The 16,631-nt window shown below is 34.0% G+C and overlaps 1 long non-coding RNA gene across 1 annotated transcript in view; it reads left to right on the top strand.

Annotated features, from left to right (window-relative positions):
• The first annotated feature begins 931 nt into the window (after positions 1–931).
• LOC140744597 (uncharacterized) overlaps positions 932–16,631 on the top strand; it is a 157,164-nt gene continuing 141,464 nt past the window's right edge. The window contains exon 1 of the long non-coding RNA XR_012102560.1: positions 932–1,036. This is a non-coding gene — a long non-coding RNA (uncharacterized LOC140744597). The remainder of the gene's footprint in view (positions 1,037–16,631) is intronic.

The raw sequence follows: 16,631 nt of genomic DNA, 5'->3' as shown, positions 1-16,631 counted from the left end.
GGAAGCAAATTGGAATTGTAATGGAAAAAATAATTTGTCTTTCTCGACTCTATGATGAGAATTCTAAAATAACGAAACAAAGCTGTAAATAAAACCAATCGTATTCATTTAGGCTTTTTAGTAATATTCGATTTAAAAAAAATGCTACCACAGTTCGAAATTAGTAAAATTGGTGAAATTGTCAAATTTCGAATTTCAAACGTCGAAATTTCGAACAAAATGTCTACCAAAGACAAAAATTGTTATTGATTACAATATTACGTCGCAAGTATTATAAATTATCAGGCGTTATCGTTCATTCTTTGCAATCAGACAAGAGCACAGTATCATTGGAAGCTGGGAAGGCAAGATTAACTTTAATTTATCCAACCCACGCTGTTTCCGATGTTGACTGTGATTCGGGCCAAATTTAATTATGGTGTGCTCTTGACACGGCAATTCTGTTCGGAATGGCGTCGTGTGTAATCTTTTGTGTCGAAATTACGATCCTTGCTCGGTAATGCGGATTTGAAAACTCTGGCTTCGTTAAGTCGTGTACGAGTTGATTGGATTTTGCAATAAGACACAACGAGCTTGTATATAGTTGTTTATGTAGTAACTTTGGAGTAGAAACATGTTTATGTACGAGTGAATTTGAATCGCAAAAAATCAGTTTCAACATACAAGGTGCCGAAATGTTTAAAAAGAAGGATTAATAAGATTTCATTTAAGTGAAGAAATTAAATAATTGCCATAAAATAAAATTTACACTTATGTGTGCTTATGTCTTTCATATATAATACAAAATTGATCTATGGTATTTGTCGCGGCGTTACAGCAACCTAAATCTTTGTCAACTTTTAGGTGGGTAGAGGTCAAAATAGTAGTGTTCTAATGTCGCTTTTTGCAACCAGTTGTAGATTTACGCTCGACTTTTTTTTATAAAATTCAGTAGTGATTGTACCTCAAGAAGACCAGGCCATGCCTATTTCGTTGAAAAACGAGATAGCGTCGTACGCATCACTATTCTAGTTTGCAGATCGACTTGGAAGGCAAGGTAGGTGATTTTCTCTATATTTTTTTTTATAATATAAGAGTAGCAGACGAGCGTGCAGTCCACCTGATGGTAAGTGGCTACTGCCGCCTATGGACATCTGTAATAAACCCCAGATAGGATTAGATATTCCTACCTGAGGTCGGCCACAGATGCGCCGCTACCCCTGAGGACTAAGCTGGAATGCCTACAGGAACACAGCAGCACCTAACACTGCAGTTATTAGGTAGAAATGGGTGTGGCGGTGGTGCCGCCGGAGTCGAACCACAAAGGGTTCTACCACCTTCAAAACTATAATATATATTGGAACAAGAATTTTGTCACATCTCTTATAATTTCATAAGGGTCCATATATCGATAGTCTGGATTTCAGTGTTTGTGTGTACATTAGCGCTGGAACAACGTGGCGTTGCTATGTTAATGAACAGTTTAGAAACATTCCATTACACGTGATTCGTGATTCAAACTGAGAGTAACTGAGTATTTCGTTTGGAAATTGAACTGATAATTTTTTTGTAAAAAACTCACTTTTTCATTTTCACGGCTCGCTAAGTTTTTCGGTTTGTTTATTGTACAGAACACGATCTTTATTGAATAACTCGTATTTTTCGTACTGAATATAAGAAATATCTTAACGTTTTTAGTAATGTAGCATGTTTATTTATTTAATTACAAAATCCACAGCTCTTAAAATAATACAAATACATTTCTTATATAATATTTCTTACAGCTAATTACGGATTAACATTTTTTTAACTAAATAACTTATAACAGCACGAATAAGCGTTTTATAAATGTTAATATATATAAATACCGTATAAATACTATAAATATGTAATTAATTACAAACATAAACCCACATATATGTATAATCATTTATATACCAAAGATGTTATATAAATAATATGTAACACACATACACATTATACACATTATTTACACATTATATTATCATTACGTGACAGGATACATATATAACATAAATAATTAAATATGTTACGAGGCGATGAGTTCAGTACAAAATTTATTTCATTGTACTCGACCACAAATTAAAAACGATTATAATAAGTTTTGCCCAATACATTCTGGCATATTTATAAATCATTAAAATACAATGTAAACAATTTATAAATCATACTCATTTCACACATGACTTGATTTGACTACTTATCCGTTAGTAACTCATTGCCATGCATAAATTTCCACTTCGATTGAAAGGGATTCAGGCCACAGTCCTTCACTTGTAGATCTGACACCTATTGAGCACAGTATGAAGAACACTCACTTTGTAGGCGTCTTCACGTTATTTTCCTTTAAAACGAATAAAAATTAATTGTAATATGTACCTTTGGATATACCTAAGTTATAATTATTATATTACAAACTAATAATTATTACCTATATCACTCCAACAATTTAGTACAACCCAATGGCACCTAATATATTATTTTAAAATTCGTCAAGTCATTTGGGCTTTTGGGTGCTTGTCCCCGCTGTCGGGTAAAAGTTAATGGCGGGTTGGAATCCTGGAGGTGCGTGAGCGAAATTATTCGTTATCATCATCATCAACCCATTACTGTCCCACTGCTGGGCACGGGTCTCTTCTCACAATGAGAAGGATTAGGCCATAGTCCACCGCGCTGGCCAAGTGCGTATTGGCAGACTTCACATATCTTTGAGATTTTTTTTAATAAATCTCGGGTGTCCAGGTTTCCTCGCGATGTTTCCCTTCACCGTTTAAGCACGTGATAAATTACTTCTAATATGCACATAATCTGAGCGAAATCACTCATCATCAACCTATTAATGTCCCACTGCTGGGCTCGGGTCTCCTCTCGCAATGAGAAGGATCAGGCCATAGTCCACCGCGCTGGCCAAGTGCGTGTTGGTAGACTCACATACCTTTGAGATTTTTTTTATAAATCTCTCAGGTATGCAGGTTTCCTCACGATGTTTTCCTTCACCGTTTTAAACAAGTGATAATTAATTTCTAATACGCACATAACTTTGAAAAATCAGAGGTGCCTGGGATTTGAACCTCGGACCCCTCATTCGAGAGGCCGAGTTTCTTAACCATTAGGCTATCACTGCTTCGAGCGAAATTACTACAAGGTAAATAACTTCAACGTTAGTATTATGAAAAAGAATATATCTTAAACAATTTTAGAACATGTTAAACATAAAATAAATATAACAGTATATCCTGAATCCGTCCGTAGCTACCATTCCGTGTTACGACCGCACATGGCTGCCGCGCCGTATGGCGTTATGGCTTTTATTATTTAATCGAGCTATAGTGTTTGAAATATTGTACGGAACACGTAAATGAAGATTATGTTGTAGAATTTTAACAATAGTAAAATATTCTTGACTCTGATATATGACTAATCGTCGGCGAATACTTAATAACAAGTTAATTGAACTTAGACGTGTGTACGTTGGGTTTTCAATAAAAAAACAGAGAAAATTAAGATGTAGATGTACACTTGACTTTAAATGGCTCTGTCGTTCATTGTCGATGTTTGTTAGAGACCATATAGAACAGAAGGTCGATATACGCCAAACAACTGACAAACGGCTGTTTTTTAGTAACTTTATCATAACAAACTTTTAAGAAATAAAATTCCTTTACACCGCTGTTATAACGAAGAAGTCATGGCGATCGTGCCTCTACAGCCAAGCCACTAATTTTTGTTTAATATTCTTCATTTCATTTCATTCATTCTTTAAGATAAACAAGTACACGCGAAACAATAATTATAAAATAATCAGACATTTAGTCCTCGGAATTTAACTTTAAAGTTCCTATACATCATCATCATACAACGCAAACAACTTGCTCATAATTCCGCGCTATTCTGTAGAAAATTATTACACGAAAGGACCGAGAATGACTAGAATGAGGCATTGCCTCTTCATGTCGAACTCGAACACGTTGCATCGTGTACGTCATTACGCAGCAACAACGAGCGACGAGTCCCTCATTTCAGCCGCTGTCGAGTTTAAATTCGACGAACATTATGTAGGCACTCGTCGGCATTTCGGAAATTGATGAACTCGCTATAATACGCCGGAACTAATGGCTGATGTGGTTGGCTTTCAATAATGCTTATATTTTATGTAAACCTATATAATTATATCTCCGCTTTTTACCTCTCTGATTCTGCGTGTTCGTCTATGTAAGTAAAATACAAATTTCCAAAAAATCACTTATATTCCAAATTATCTATTAGGTAAGAATTTGTAAAAAGTTAAGTAGCGCTTAAATCTATTGTTGCAAAAGACGTAGACACATTTTTCGTAATGTTTTAACAATATGAATTTTAACGACGACCCGCGTGGCGGAGCGGTCACCATACCGGTCCGACGAGCAGAGGGTCCCGGGTTCGATCCCCGGCCAGACAGATATCTAAATGAATATAGATTTCTGTTTCTGGGTCTGGTATTTGTGTATTTGTCTATGAGTGTGTCCATGGCACCCACGACACAGGGAATCCTAGTGTGGGGCTGTGAGTGTAGAAAGCGTATTTTATAAAAACTGCCACCAACCTACCAAATACGAGTACGTGTCAAATAAATCATTGGAACCTAATTAAACCTTGGTGTACATACTAGTCTTTTTATGAAAGTATTAGGCCATTGACCCACCCTTTACTCTAATTTATTACTTTAAAAAATAGTAACACGATTTCACAAATCTGGCACTTGTATACGTATATTCGTAGAGGGTCTACGAAATTCGTAGAAGGCCTACGGTTACTTGAGCTTTATAACATAATCTTATTTACGTTTAAAACAACATTTTATGAACTAGCCAGTATTGAAATAATGATATTTTAAATAGTGTGCTAGACTAGGTATAGGCTAGTTTAAGTATATAATTTAATATAGAATATGTATTAATATGTGAAATGCAATAATTGTATTAAATTATGTATTAATTTATAATTATAATGTAACAATATAGTAATTTTAATCCAATAAAAGAATGAAAGATGCTGGAAAATCAATACCAGCAGGAAAATAACAATTAATTAAAAAAAATAGTGTACTAGTTATATTATGTATACTTTACAGAAATCCGGTATCAATATTATCATTTCATGTCAATACTTACCACGTTGCATCATCGTTTATATTCTGTGAGCGACGTAGGACGGCATTTCGGAAATTGGCCATTACCTTTGTACCGTACGTCGGTCTTGATTACTCTCAACATTGTGTGGACAATCCCTATGAAATGGACGATGATTAGTAAGTTGTATGAACATAATTGTGATTTTGCTGCAGTGTAATATGATATAGGAATACACACAAAACTTAGTTCATCATCATCAATCATTTATGTATTCGTTTGTTATTAAAATATTGGAATTTCAAAGACGACTTACTAATTAAGGACTACTAAATAGGATAGTTTGTCACTACATAAATGAAAACATACTTTTTGTGTTATATACGAAAACCAAAGATACGATTATATATGTTACTTATTCTATTAATATATATACCTAACTTTAGGTGCTTTTTAAACTAGAACACAGCGATGACATTTTTCCTTGGTCGTAGCAGTAGCATCAGTTCCTGTTGCCCCGGGGCGGAAATTGAATTTGCCGCTCCCAAAGACTAAAAAAAACTAGTTCACAAAGTCTAAATAGTCTCTAACATGTATATCAATATAATTAGTCAGCAAAGTAAACATGGTACGAATGAGCTGATTTTGCCGCTCCTCAAACCATGTTGCCCGGGGTCGGTACGCCCCGGGTTGTAGTTTCTTTCTTGTCCCAGTTACTATATAATTTACGGTGTGCTTTGGATGTGACATATATATGCAGCATTTCAACATTATCTCGTGAGTCCTCAGAAATAATTCATACGGGCAACCTTACGTAGAAGTTAGCTATTTCAGATTGATTACAGATGAGCGGCAGGGCGGCAAAAACCGTCAAGTGAATTCCATGCTCTTAGCCGAAAAGAGAAAAAATGTATTTCGGTGCTTTAACCGAACAACAAAGAGTTGTAGCAAATTAAATACATTGCAGTATTCTTAAATATATAAAATTTCGCGCACAATTTATCTCTTTACGAGTGATAGGTCAGTCATTCGCGTCCGCAGGCAATTGGCGGGTAATGATCGTTTGGTTTCGAGTGCGCTCGTTACGCTTTTGAGCGGCGTGAGTGAATGCCGAGTGTACGATGTAAATATTATATTGGGAATTAACTTACGTTCTCGTACAATGATCAATACTGTAGTACTCTTTAAAATGGGTTTTATATTTTTTTGTTTTGCTGTAATCAATCCTAGGTAAGATGAGAGTTCTATACAGGCCACAGATTCAATGAATGTCTTTAAATAGATTACATAGATAGATAGATATAACAGATAATAAAAAAATGAATTCCATAATTTGAACGGATCGTGTTTAATGTCGTGATGGTAAATAGCGGAGAACTATTGGACGGATTCGAAATATTGGACAGAGAATATCTCCTCTTTTTGAACGGGTGAATGATATAAGTGCTTTGATGTAAAATTAAAACAGTTCATGTTACGGTCTTTTACAAATGAGTATTTTCTTTACGGCTTTCATTCACAGGGTAGAAGTTAATCAATTTCCATCGGACAATTGGCAAGCAATGATCGTTTTGTGCGACCGTACTTACGCCTTTGAGTGCGGAGTGAGTGAACGAGAAATGTATTGGATGTTAATTTTAATACGCATTGGCTTTTACTTTTACTACCAATTCCATTCATTTATGTTTATTTTTTGTGAAGTTAACATCTGATTGAAACATTACCTGTCTGAAACAGTAATGTTTCTTTGTACTAAATCTGATAATTGTACATTTGCACGCTTTAAGTGCGCAATGAGAGGATGTTGTAAATTTCTTCTCCAATGTTTGTAGGTACACTATTTAGAAAATAAAGGTGATGATGATTTAAAAAAAAAACGAACACCACAACATAATAATAGTTAGCTTTATGTCTTATTTTATTTCATTTTGTGTCGTAAGAAATTTCTGTTAATATGTACGTAATGAATAATTATATTGACTAGGAGATAATTTTATTTATATTGTTATCGTTTAATATCTTTAATATGTATTATGCGGTTAATATCGGTTAAATAATAAATTATGCATCGTTACATTATATCGTATTTTTCTTACACACTATTAACAACGAAGTATTTACAAATCATTCATATCTCCAAAACAAAGGCACCATTCTTTAAAATTGTAATTCCGTAGCTCAGGTAGACATTAGCTGGCGGAGTCTGGATTCGCCCACTCGGCACTCTGGTCGCGCGACAGCCATACTTTCCGATTCGAAACCGATTTATGTCGCCGTTCCCGACCGTTTATTTGTTCGGGAGTCGGTTCGAGTGATTAAGCTGTAAAAACCGATAGATGCCGGTCTCGTCTGCTTTATTTGCTGCTTAAATTTCCCATTTTGATCGTTTTTCGTACGCGCCTGATTCCGGTAAGTGGGTTGGGTGTGGTGAAATATTGATATGGCGATGTCGTAAAACTATGTGTTTCTTGCGGTTGTAAAGCTGGGTAACGGAGGTGATAGGTTTACGTTCTTTACTTACTTTATATTCTACAAGCTTTCAGCCCTTATTTAGGGGCAGATTTTCGAAAAAAATACACTGACACTAATCTGCATTGCCTTTAATCAGTCGGAAATAATACGCAATAAGGAGAAATAGAATAGAATAGAATATGTTTTAATAGAGTGTCTGTTATCACACTTTATTCCATTGCACATTCGCAACAGGAATCTAAATTCATCATTTACATACATATAAATTTTTCCGGGAACGAACTCTGCTGTCTGGGATCGATTTTATAACTAATAGTAGTCTATTGATCCAGTAGTAGCTTATCTATAATAATGCTTATATTACATAGATAAATAAAAGAATATCTAACCGAAAGTAAATTAAAATTATTTTCAAAATAATTAACACTGCGTTGCACAGTAATAAACAACTCCGGAAAGGGACTACGCGACAGACCGTAAATCAATTCTTAACCCTAAAACGTCGGAAAACATATTTAGCATATTATTATGAATTGCCAACACAGAATTTTCTGGGGTTTGATTCTCTATGACACACGAGATTATATATGCCGTGTCCATAACGCGTTAATAACTTGCTTGAAATTAAAACTTTAATATCGCACGAAAAAAAGCTCCTGTTTTCTCAAAATGAAAACCAGATAAAACTGGTTTGCAAGAACAATTACTTATTCGCTTCTCTCTTACAACAATTTATCACAGCCTTTTGCGCACTAAACTAGCTAAAACATGTTATTTGCAAATAACACTTATCGTGTTTATTAATTTGAAAGTGATGTATCATACGGTATAATATACTACAATCTCACTCCTTGTTTGCCAAGCTTATGACGTGTTGTTTAATAAAAAAAAAAATTATAGTATTTTTATGTTAATTAATTATAATTACTAACGCATTTTAATAAGTAACTGTAAATCGCGTGGAATCTTTGGTTATAAAATAACGCGATCGACCGCGTTACGTGATAAGTTGTATTGAATCAAGCCCCATGACAACATGTTGCCACGTTGCAACGCGGTAACCCGTGAAATTGACGGTTGGTAATTTTAAAGCTAAATATTAATAAACTGTGCCATTGAACATGCTACACTATTTCGTTATTAAACTAATTTTCCGTACAATTTCATAGATTACAATTGTTACAATTATCGAAATTAATTTGATTGTGTTAAATTATTTGCTAATATTTTGTAAATGTTAATGAATAACTAATTTGGTCTAATATGATATTCCTATTAATTAGTAGGTAATGTTTATAATTTAATTTGTCATTTATTATATATTTTGACGCTTAAAACAGATTTAGATTGTTTTTGTTTTTTGTAAAAAATCCATTATCCATTTAAGTTATTTTAATAGAATGTTTCTAAAATTTTAAATACCACATTTTTTTTTTCATTTAGGCACTAGCCGATTTAGCTTTATTTTCGACATACAAATATTGGTACAGTATGTATGTTGCAATGTACAAATCTATAGCGCTACATAGTGGACATTGTCAAAATTTTCATAAAAACTTTTATATTGAAATGAAAGAAAATGAAGATGAATTAAAAGTTGATCTAGGTCTGAGTATTTTTGTGTATGTTTGTGTGTCCATAGCATCCATGATACAGAAAACATCCCAGTGTGGGACTATGGGTGACGAAAGCGCTTATATTTTTAATGTCTTTGATAACGAATGTGTGTATACCTATATAGTGTATACCTATGTATATAATATAGATATCATAATAAGCATGTGTTAGTAGCACTTTCCCAAGCCATATGCCGCCGCTGCAAACGCGGTAGACCGTGTAATTGACAACGTTCGTAATTTTAACGCTCGATATTAATATTTTATTGAACGTATTCTGCTATTTTGTTGCGCTGGCTTAGGTTTGAAATAAAAATATTAAGTTATACCTATTAGTTATATCATTTGGATATTTCACAATAAGTGGACTTAGTTGGTGTAAGTTTGCAAGTCATTGTAGCATAGCTTTGTTTGCGGCAAACGCCAAGCATGCGGACATAGGATAAGTTTCATTAAGGAGTCTAAGGTATGAGCGACAGCCTGCGCCGGCGACCGGTGGCAACAATCGGCGGCAGTCGCTAACGACAGGTGGTGCAGGCTGTCGCTTAAGTATCAGTGCCCTCAGTTGGACGTATACAACTTAAATTTATAGAAAATCAATCAGCACGTAATATACGTAATAAGCTTTGTATCAATATTTGATTATTGTATACAGCACGTTTAATAAGGTTTAACTTCCTAATGGAATTAAAGAATCTAGATTCACTTAAAATGGAACAGATTTACAATATTATAGTATAGTGTTATATGATATAATGTAACGGAATATCGTTGAACAACTAAACAATTGATTTATTATTCCATCACCGATAATACGTAATGTGTGACGTATACGGCCAATGACACAATTAATAATTAATTCCGCTACTATGCTCTACTATCACGAGAGTGGGTTGACATTAATCGACAAACTTTGCACAGGCATATTAGTTCTGAACCACATTGCTTATATTGTACAAATATAAAAGAGTTAATGTGTGCTGCTACATATAGGTAGGTAAAGAATTTTACTTTTTACTTTTGATTTTTACTGTTTAATATACAATACAACACTACGAAATGAATGAATGAATGAATAAATTTAGCTTTTTGTCAACGTAGCGTTTAGTTTGGTTTGAAGACACGTGCTGGCTAGTACGTTCTGTCCGGTCCAGTCCAGTATACCAATCCGATTTGAGTACGCTCCAAAACTTTCCGGGTATAAAAACTTTGGTGAATACCACATTAAGATTTATAATGTAAAGGAGTGTTGAGTAAGAAAGCAGGGTTCGAATAATACAAAAACTTAGAATTATTTTCGGTTTATAAAACACCTCAAATTAAAAAGCTCAACAAAAAACAAAAAACAAACTTCCTTTCTAAGATTATCCGTATTATATTTGCAACTAAATAAATGCCAGAGAAAATATTTATATAATACGTATATAACAATGTGGTAGCTATCTCAATGCATGTTAATATTGACTTTAATAATTAATTTCACCACTCTGCCATGCGACCACAATGCGGTTGCCTGACATCAGCTGACGGAGCTCGCGACGCCATTTTGTTTCTAAACTCCACAGCTAACTGCTAAATGATATTCTATCCAATAGAAATACTCTGTATTTATTATAACGTAGTGTTTATTTTGTCTGTATGTATAATTGTCTGTATGTATATATTTTCTATGCGGCCAATACCGCCATAGACCACATTAGTGATGTACACAAAAAGAACACAAAAAGAAAATCTGTCTGTGGCACAAAAAGAAAATCTTACACTGTGTTTTTTTTCTTCCGTAAAAAACTTTTGCCACGTCACCGTGTTAAAATGTCCCTAAAATATATGAAATAATTATTTATTAACTATGTAAATTACGCAGTATTAATTATTTATTCGTAAATTTTCTCTAAAATGTTTTTATTCGTCAAGAATTCAAAAATCCCTGCCATCATTCAATCAAAAATCCATCCCATCGTATCCTTGAAGACAATTATTACAGATCAGAGAATTAAAAAAATGTGGCGTTCTAATATAGGTATATATTCTAATCTAAAACTTCAGGGTAAGATATAAAATTGTATATGTGTAGGTTATCTATACTCCAATTTGACTAAGCACCCTCATTAATTTTCAATTTATGATCAACGTAACAACCAACAATATATTTACGTTGTATCTAATGGTATTATAAAAAGCCTTTAGAGCGAAAAAAGTGGAAAATTAACGATGATAGCGAATTTAGACGTTTTTATGAGGAAAAACGCTTCTTAATATAAATTTACGCTAAGGTTCTTCGTAAGTATCGTGAAGGTGGGTGTTTATTACAAACGAGCCGGTTTCTGTCCTCGTTTTTTTATAAACTGCGTAATATGAAAAAAAATCTAGAAAATTTCCTAGAAATAGATTTTTTAATATGAGATATTATAGTCGGCAGCATAATATTTTTAATCGCGTTTTGAAATATTTAAAAAACTTGATTGACACATTGTAATGGCGCTAATTGGGCGAGACCTATGTCTAGCAGTAGACCTCAGACTCAGACTCAGGCTGACTGAAGGATGGATGCTGGACACACATTTAAGATGCGACCACCGTCTGACTTAGTTCAACTTAGCAAAGCATCTGTAACTCGCTAGTAGCGCAGAATTATCTCTATTAGCTTTTAAAAACTAAACAATTATGCCACTTATTACAAACAAAAAATCGGAGCTGCAATGGACATGTTATAATCGGATTTTGCGGTCACTAGCCGTTTCATAAATTAAAAAAAGCATACAAATAGCACAGCCGATAAAAACATGAAGTGACGTTTTTAATCTGTCGTTCCGCTTCATTTATTATCTGTCAGATAGCTGCTTCATGGGACGCGCGGGAATTTCGCGCGAAAAAGATTAATCAAAATTTGTTTTATACTGCAGCGGGTGGTTCGACTTTACGCCAAACTTCTTTATAGTCTGGGAAATATCAAGTTTAAACTTTTTACTCAGTTGTCGTGCGCGGTGAGCTGCATAATATGAAGCTTCATTCCACATGACATTGTCTTGAAAACTTGATCGAATTTATTACCTTTAGCTACTAATCTATGCCTTTAGCACTGAGTCAGTTTAATTAAATAATTCCAGTGATAGCCATTCAGGACTAAGTGTTAACATCTCCCGTTAATATAATTAGAGTCCATAAAGTAGGTCCATAGAATCAATAATAGGTGTAATACCTAATCAAAATAGAGACCGCTAAGTAAAATTTTATTGTAAAAATTCCGCCACCAAGATTCGGTTATCATTTAAGATTCTAATGTTCAATGACTTGTATTAAGTAATAACATCTTTGTCTCATCAAAAGCGTCAATCAAAAAATAAAACTGTATTACATTGCTATCATGTAAAAGTGAGTGTAAGTTGACGTCTTTACATTCGAGCCAAGAATAGTTCTAGTACTTTAACGTAAGTATATGTTTCATAGTTTCCTTTTACGTTGGCAATTCTGCAATATAACCCACGTTTATGTAATTGAAGTGGTATAAATTGTAATTTAAAAACATTGCAAACGAAAAAGTATTGCAAAACCTAATACTGAAGTAAAAACATTAAGTGGCAAACTTGTTTGTAAAATGCACACAGAATTCAAGTGGCAACAAGTTTAAATAAAACTTACTTTGTAGTAAGAATTTTATACTTCGAAGTTGCTGACGTAATTGCTTATACGATAGAAACGGAAAGTCTACGTAATGCTCATATTTTTCTCTATTAGCTTAGCCGTGGAAAGAAAAGAAAAGAGACCGTAAATGGTCCTTACCTACTTTCTTACAGTACTTACCATAAATTCAAATATTAAACTTTACAACGTGCCTATTTATTAGAACATAAGTAAGATTATTTTAAGTTTTCGCTCCTACAAAATATATAGTGTAACATGCTCTACGCCGCATTCAGTAGTGAGGATAGAATTCCTATGATATTAAAAGACATTAGATATTATATCACGTTTTCCAATTTTGTATTAAATAACAACAATTTTAGGGCAATAATTCGAGTATTAAAATGTTTCAACTTCTCCGTGAATAAGAAGAATAGTCGTTACATTTAATCTAATAAATGCTACTTTTCCCATGTTTATATTTTTTATTATCTATAGGATCAGTTTTAAGAGACTACTAATTTTTCGGTTGTTAATATGTTCCACATACATTATTTTATCATAAATCAAAGTATATAAGATATATAAGAAATAGTAATACTAAGGTGCAAATGGGGGTTTGCTCACTCGGTTTCTACTAAATCACTTATCCTGGAACAACCAGAAAACCTACATATACAAACGGAAAAAATAAGTATGAATATGTAACAAGTATAGTAAGTTATATTTTAATTAAAATTTAAACCATCAAAATATTATATAATAAGAAACTGGAGGCAGAAGGCTTGACAACAATAAGCATTTACTAAATTCCCTCACAATTTCTTCAAATCCAAAAATATATTTCAACGCTAACCTTTGACCGCTTAGCATTTAAAGTTTTCATGTCTCATTAATTAAATACAAAATTAATTATTTCGGGCGCACGCGAAACATTTTCTTGGATCTGACGTCAAATGAATTAATTGTTGGTCCCTTGTTTCGTTCGAGACCCAAAGATCAGGTTGGCGAAATAATTTGTATTTCTTAAACTAGGCAAAGTCTGTTTTATGTAAACAGCTTGTTGATTCAACGTGGGGATTAGTTTGATAGAAATTAGAAATATTTTTTGTCAGGAGAATAACGTTTTTCATGAGATCATGCAAGTATGCGTGCACTGTGTATGCATGTGGGCACGCGTTTTCTTTATGATCATCTTTACCATTGATATCTGTAAAGCCGTTAATATGAATAATTCATGAAGTGTCTATAGTTTTGTATTCTCCTTAGTAGGAATATCTTGGTTACATTTTATGGTTATAAAGAAACATCACCAGAAATATATAGATGAGATCACTATTCGAATGTTTGGGGCGCTGACTGAGAAGAAGGAACACATATACGAGTACCTACAAAGTAACAATCAGATAATTAGAGTGATTTGAGTAGAGACATCAACACTTATTAATTTTTATATAAAGAATTTTCAAAAGGTGACGTAAACAGGTTTTGTCTCAAACGGATAGTCAAACAAGAAACAGGTATATATGTAGACAAAGTCCATGTAATAGAGGCAGAAATGCAGCTTTGTCTTCAAATATCAAAGAGCACTTCGTGTTCGTTCATATAACGTCGACATCCCAAACTAGAAGGGAACTTGAACTTTAGAAATTCAATGTAATATTGAATTGTTGTCTTGAATAGGTCGCTCCTATTGGAGCATTGACACTCACTTGTTCCGTAAAAAGAGCATTGAAGGTAGTAGAATCCTTTGTAGTTCAACTTCGGAGGCCCCATCGTTACACCTGTTTCTGCCTAATAATAGCAGTGTTCGAGGCGATACGAAGATACTTTCCCGATGCATTCCAATTTAGTCCTCAGGTATATAGCAACTCTTCTGTGGTAGACCTCAGGTAGGAAAATAATTTTATCTCGGGTTGATTTTATCCATGGATAGGGTGGTAATAGCCACCTACTATCAGGTAGACCTTATCTTATATATAAAATTCTCGTGTCACAATGTTAGTTACCGTACTCCTCCGAAACGGCTTTGCCGATTTTCACGAAATTTTATATGCATATTCAGTAGGTATGAGAATCGGTTACTATCTATTTTTCATACCCCTAAGTGATAAGGGTTGTTCACCCTTAACATTTTTTTTTATGGCAACACAACGTTTGCCGGGTGAGCTAGTATTTATATAATATCATATCAATAATGTAACTGACTGTGACTGACCTCAAGTAAGAAACTTCAAACTTCAACTTCTTTCATTTTTCAGATGAACTTTTCAGATTAACTCTCATTTTTCAGAGTCGCTTGAAGTAGCAAAAGAGCATGTTGCTCTTTTTCTACTTCAAGCGACTCTTGTAATATGTAGAATTGTAAAATGTTTGTAAAATCTATGCGTTTTTCATTAACTTTCTACTTCTAAATTTCATTTTTCCGAGTAGAGCTTACATGAAAGATCGTATTGCAGATATTTTTTAAAATATTTTTTTATTTCTTTTTTGCGTTCGACGGTGAAGCTCCAAAAATACTAATTGATTGAATCCAGCAATTGATTTTACTTCCGGTGTGGCTATTCTCATATTGAAGCGATAGAATAATCGTGAATACAACTCGGAGTATTTTTTGTGGTTGCATTAAAATTGATATTGAAAAATGAAAAATGTGTTAGATTTTTACCCGTTATTCGAATTTATACATATGTCTGTATTCCAAAATATGTTCGATTCTTTCGCTTTTTATCATGGCTATCGTTCTGTTCCACGAGCAATCAAATCTATTCCACTAAATACCTATAAATTCAATTATTGTAAGCGATGAATGTTTTTCTTACAAGGTTTTCCTGAACACCCTGGAAACTAGATCACAGCAGTATTCGGCAATGTTGTAATAAGGCAGAAATAGAAATGGCTATGGTACCTGGGAATTGAACGACAGAGGATTCTACCATCTTGTAAATTTTATCTAAACGCTTTCTACACTCACAGCCCCACACTAGGATTCCTTGTGTCTTGGGTGCCATGGGCACACACTTAGACAAATACATACCCAGACCCAGAAACAGAAATCTAAATTAATTAGTCTGCCCGGGAATCGAACCCGGCCCATTGCGCGTCATTCCGGTATGGTGACCGCTTCGCCACGCGGGTCGTCAAAATTTTTTTATTATTTTATAATATAGGAGTAGCAGACGAGCATGCAGTCCACCTGATGGTAAGTGGCTACTGCCGCTCATGGACATCTGTAATCAACCCCAGTTAGGATTAGGATAGGATAGGATGCGCTGCTAACCCTGAGGACTTAGCTCGAACGCCTCGGAAAAGTACGAGTATGTCTCCCTTACCACACCCTTCAAAACGGAACACAGCAGTGCCTAACACTCCTGTTATTAGGCAGAAATAGGTGTGGCGGTGGTGCCGCCGGAGTCGAACCACAAAGGGTTCTACCACCTTCAATCAACTTCTTAAAAAGTAAAAAAAAATGCTTGAGTTCAATTTTAGTTTATTATATAGAACTTTCAAACATTTCATTTTATTGTATGGGTTCCAAATTGAATTGAAATCTCAAATTATTTTTATGAATGTATCTATATTATCTTCTTATTTTTCGCTAACTATTTTCTTAACTTCGACAGAGAAGTCCATTCCTTATAACGTAACTGTAGAGCAGTGTAGAGCTTCCTTTATTTATTGTTTCATTTCATTTGCAATATTGCAGTCTCCGCTGCATGCACTAGAGACTGCGATAGAGGTAACAAGTTTGTTTTTTAGTGTATGCAAGATTTGATATTATTGTAGGTTGCAGTGTATGTTATATTAGCTTTCG

The sequence above is a fragment of the Epargyreus clarus genome, unplaced genomic scaffold, assembly GCF_041222505.1.
Source record: "Epargyreus clarus isolate Ecla_fem2 unplaced genomic scaffold, WU_Ecla_fem_2.2 ptg000008l, whole genome shotgun sequence".
Classification (NCBI taxonomy): domain Eukaryota; kingdom Metazoa; phylum Arthropoda; class Insecta; order Lepidoptera; family Hesperiidae; genus Epargyreus; species Epargyreus clarus.
This window is presented reverse-complemented; position numbering and strand designations above follow the sequence as displayed.